At 45.1% G+C, this 5,378-nt stretch overlaps 1 long non-coding RNA gene across 1 annotated transcript in view; it reads right to left on the reverse strand.

Moving 5' to 3' along the window:
* Positions 1–577: 577 nt before the first annotated feature.
* Positions 578–5,378, reverse strand: part of LOC115068510 — a 16,567-nt gene continuing 11,766 nt past the window's right edge. The window contains exon 3 of the long non-coding RNA XR_003847860.1: positions 578–610. This is a non-coding gene — a long non-coding RNA (uncharacterized LOC115068510). The remainder of the gene's footprint in view (positions 611–5,378) is intronic.

Raw genomic sequence — 5,378 nt, forward strand, 5'->3', positions numbered from 1 at the left:
TGTTTCTTGCAGAAAACAAAAAGATAGGCTTTGTTTCTCAATCCATTATACTAGTCTGTGTCTTCTGACTGGGGAGATCAGTCCATTGATATTTAAAGTTATTAATGAAAGATGTGTATTGAATCCTGTCATTTTTATTTCTGTTCACATTCTTGATATAGTTGTGCATTTCCACATTTATATCTTCATTGAATTTCTTTTCATAACCCCTTGTGTATAGTCATTCCTTTATTCAGCTTAAAGACACACATCAAAAAGTTCATCCACCATGATCAAGTTGGCTTTATTTCAGAGATGCAGGGATGGTTCAATATATGTAAGTCAATAAATGTCATAAATCATATAAATAGTCTCAAAGACAAGAATCACATGGTCATCTCAATAGATGCAGAGAAGGCCTTTGACAAAATTCAACATGCATTTTTGTTTAAAGTCCTAGAGCCAATTGGACTGGAGGCACCATACCTGAACATACTTAAAGCCAAATATAAGAAACCCACAGCCAACATCATTCTAAATGGAGAAAAACTGGAAGCATTCCCATTGAAATCAGGAACCAGACAAGACTGTCCACTATCTCCACTCCTCTTTAACACAGTGGTTGAAACACCTGCAAGAGCAATAAGATAAGAGAAAAAATTAAAGGAGTAATAATCAGAAAAACAGAAAAAGAGTACATGGAAACACTCCACTTCAAAATAGGTGTTAAAATATATATATATATCTTGGAATAAACCTGACCAAAGACATTAAAGACCTCTACAATGAAAATTTTAAATCTTTTTAAAGATAGAGATTGAGGAAGACATCAGAAGGTGGAAGGATCTCCCATGCTCATGGATTGGAAGAATTAATATTGTGAAAATGACCATCCTACCAAAAGCCTTTTATAGATTCAGTGCAATGCCAATCAAAAGCCCCATGATATTCTTCACAGAATTGGAAAAAACCATCCTAAGATTCATATGGAGATGGCCAACATAACCCTGAGCAGTAAGAACAATGTCTGGGGGATTACTATACCAGATTTTAAACTGTATTACAGAGCTATAATCATAAAAACAGCATGATACTGGCACAAAAATAGACCCGTAGTTCAATGGAACAAAATTGAAGAACCAAATATGAGTACATGCAATTTCAGTCACCTGATATTTGACAAAGGGGCCAAGAAAATTCACTGGAGGAAAGACAGCACGCTCAGCAAATGGTGCTGACAAAACTGGCTCCACCTGTAGAAGAATGAAACTAAACCCCTGTCCTTCACCTTGCACAAGAGTCAACTCCAAATGGATCAAAGATCTCAATGTGAAGCCTGAAACTCTGAAAGTGTTAGAAGAAAACATTGGCAATAACCTACAAGATATAGGTGTGTTGCTGTGTGGCTCGGGGGTTGGCTAGCCCCTTTGGGTATCTTGGGATTACCCATCAGGGGCAGGGGGAAAGTAGTTGCAAAGTCAATGACACAGACTCTGGGAGACTCACTGTGTAGTAAGGAAGCAAGCTCATTTATTGCGTACAAAGGGCTTTTCTTTATACCCCCCAAACTTCCCCTATTGGCCCTGAAGGCTGAGCTGTTTATCGTCCATTGGTGTAACTGCCGTGTCATCTGTCTCTAGCCAGGGTGGCAGATATCAGGTTAGCAGTTCGAGGAAGTTGGCTGTAGAAGAATGGCATGCCTGCGCAAAGGTATCCAGTCCGGTGCCTGGCAGATACCCATGGACCTCTTCCTACATTTCCACCCTTTTGTTTTTAAAGGCAGTCCAGTGGGAGTCAGGCTGCTGCCTGACATAATCGTGCCCACCTCGAGATGACCTCAATATTACAGGTTGTGTCTGTCTTAGGTTGTTCTTACTCGGGGCATAAGCCTTACCTGTCATGGGAGCATGCATCTAGCCCATGCATGTCCTGTCTTAGGTTGACTTGTCCCGGTAGAATCTTACCCATCATTGTCTACCAACCCTGAGGGAGGTGTAGTCTCGGGGGATCTGCCAGGGTGGAGGGCTAGTTTAGGAGGAGGCCTTTCGTATATGAGCTAGCCAGGTCTGCATGACCTCCTGAGGAGGGCCCTGGTCTGGATGTTGTAGGGCTGAGAGGACCTGAAGGGTTGTTTTGTTGGTGGTTCGCCAGCGACAGATATGTGACAGTAGGCACCTGAGGATGAACAACATAAGAAGGAGCACACCTCCTACTAGTAAATAGGTTAGTAACCATGATGGATCAAAAAGTCTTTTAAGATTTTCCCAGATTTTTGTTATTAGGCCTGTCTGTAATGACATGACTGAAGCTCTAGTCAAATTTAGCTGTATAATTTGATTTGTTAAAATATTTGAGTAATTAAGAAAGTCTTGGGACCAAGTCCCCTTGAGGAAGTTAGCCAGTTCTTGTCTGGTCTGTGTGAAATTTTGTACCTGGTATGGAGTCAAGCACAGTGCACTAAACCTGGGATCAGAGACCAGTAAAGTCATTTTTTTGTACCAAGGTAAGTTCTTCTGAAACTAGGTCTATTTGTTGTTGAAGGACGTGTATGGCTTGGAACAGGTGTTGGTTGAGTTGAGATTGGGTGTACAGCACCATAGCTGATTTTTCTACTACCTGATTGATTGTTTCTACCATAGAAGTGCCCTGGGTGAGGGCCATGGTGGCAACAGCAGTAGTGCCTAGAGATGCAATAACTGCGGCAATGATTGCAGCAGTGAGACCAAAGTCACGTTTTACATGAGCAAGGGAAGTAAATTCCATTCACTCCATAAGTATGACAGTGTGGAAATGGGTAGCATTTTTAACTGGTACCCAAACTGCGGCTGGTTTGAGCATGAGGAGGAGAAGAGTAGCAGGATAGACCCAGCATGCCATCAATACACAGGTGACATTGGGGGTAGTGCAGTTAAGGTGCTCCCCTGGATTGGTAGAGACATTGGCCAATAGCATGACAAATGTGGGTCTAACACAAACAGGAGTGGGGTTAGACTAATTGTTTGTGACTGGGTAGCATTGGGTTTGGGACTGCAAGACTCATTTTTTTTGACATGGTAGGAGCCATTAAAGTAACTAGCTCCCCGAGCAAAGAGTAAGGGTCAGAGATCTAAGCAGGCGTGGGGGCTGCAGAGATCCCAATTTCCGAATATGGAGTCCCATGTCATGGAGCTGATCGTGTTCCCACATGGGTGGTAGTAGGCGAGGGGGTCTCCAGGCACTGAGCTTGTTCCCAGGCAGGGCACCCCAGAAATCACAAAAGTGGGGGGAAGCCATGGGGTTGTGTGGGTTACAATTTTGCCACCGTAGGGGCATGCGCAAAGTGGTGGGTATGCTAGCCATGTGTGGGCATCTGACTAATGGAAGGTGGCAGATCTTGTCGCAGCCCGGCCCCAGAGGAGAGGTGGGGGGTCCCTGTCCCTCCTTTCATTATGGCCCCTAGAGTTGCAAGGACAGAGTTCTCACTGGTGGTATCCATAGAGGGGGAAAAATGCTGTCCTGATTGGGATTATTGCCCTGTGTGACCTCGGGGTGACTCAATGGAGAGGTCAGTCATTTTTTGTCTGTGACAATGTTCATTGAAGGAAGCTAAGACTTCCTCGATGGAACCCAACTTAAGGCTCCCCAAAATGCTGAGAAGGATGGGAACAAAGGGAGCAGATGGGACCATGCCCTCCTGAACCTCATGTTTATGGGTCAGGAAAAGGACCTGCATCCACATGTCCGGATCCCACATATTTTCAGGAGAAATCCAAGGAGCGATTACAGAGGCCTCATCCCAGAACTGTTCTAATTGACTGCGATTGACTTTTAAGACTGCGTGTAACTAAGAGGGATTTAAGGGCCATAATCTGAGGTTCCTTACAGTGGGAAGGGAAGGTGCCCATGATGGGAAATGAGAAAGGAAGGTGTCCTAAGCTTACTGAGGGGGTCTCATAGTGAAATTTGCTGAGAAATTGAGATCAAAAGGAGGCTCTCTGCAAAAGTAGAAGGCTAAGAAGACAACAAGGAATGCAAGGAAAAGGCACAGAAGAACAGTTAGCCACTCAGAGTAGAAGTGGTTAGACATAGTGCAGTGTTTAGGACCAAAATGTCTTGTGCTTAGTGGGAGACTTCCATGGTTTGTTAGGCCCTGGCCGTATGCCCACATGGTGTCTCTGGTCGAAAGAAAGCTTTCAGGAGATCTCCTGTTTGTCCCGTTTCCTGGGTGATCAGCCCTTATGTGGAAACACCAGGCAGACCGAAAATGAAAGTATGTACCTCCCTACCGAGGATGAACAGATGCACAAACAAACAGAAACCTGGAAGGGGCCTACACACCAAAAAACAGCCAAAGGGGACCAAAACAGGTCGACGAGGAGACAGAGTAACCTGGATGGTGGCTAGAACTCAAGGAAGCCAGGGGCCCATGCCAGCATGGGTCTGGAAGGCCACATTGGGTGCCAGATGTTGCTGTGCAGCTTGGGGGTTGGCTAGCCCCTTTGGGTGTCTCAGGATTACCTGCTGGGGGCAGGGGGAAAGTAGGTGTAAAGTCAATGACATGGACTCTGGGAGACTCACTGTGCAGTAAGCAAGCAAGCTCATTTATTGCATACAAAGGGATTTTCTCTATACCCCCCACCGAACTGCCCCTATTGGCCCTAAAGACTGGGCTTTATTGTGCAGTCCATTGGTGTAACTGCTGTGTCATCTGTCTCTAGCCAGGGTGGCAGATATCAGGTTAGCAGTTTGAGGAAGTTGGCTGCAGAAGAATGGGGCGCCTGTGCAAAGGTCTCCAGGTTTGGTGCCTGGCAGATACCCATGGACCCCCTCCTACATAGGTGTAGGAAAGGATTTTCTAAACTGGACATCAATTGCTCAGGAAACAAGGTCAAGAATCAACAAGTGCGACCTCATTAAACTAAAAAGCTTCTGTACATCAAAAGAAGCAACCAAGGAAGTGAATAGAAAACCCACAAAATAGGAGAAAATCTTCACCAGCGACACATCTGACAGAGGTTTAACATCCAAAATATATAACTGTTGGGGAACCCTGCTGCTAGGATTGTAGTCCTCCATGTCTGGATAGCTCTAAGGGGCTTGGCACTATATGGAAGGACTCCCCTTCTCAGCAGGGGGCCTCCTGCTCTCTGCCTGACTTACCTGGAAAGTGCTGCCAAACACGGATGCCTGACCTTATTTGGAACATGACCTTTGGCATAGTTACCTGGAGTAAAAACTACCCCCAGGTTTTTTCTATATGATAATTAGGCATTGCCCGATAGTCGGATGATAGGAGCCTACTCCCACATGTAAATAAAGCATACCATGAGCACCTATCAGGTGAAGCATTGGCTACTGCCTCCACACTATATTTTCCCTAACCCCCACTGAATAAACGGAGCTGTTTCACTGAGTCTGGA

The sequence above is a fragment of the Nannospalax galili genome, unplaced genomic scaffold (assembly GCF_000622305.1).
Source record: "Nannospalax galili isolate Female #2095 unplaced genomic scaffold, S.galili_v1.0 scaffold28, whole genome shotgun sequence".
Classification (NCBI taxonomy): domain Eukaryota; kingdom Metazoa; phylum Chordata; class Mammalia; order Rodentia; family Spalacidae; genus Nannospalax; species Nannospalax galili.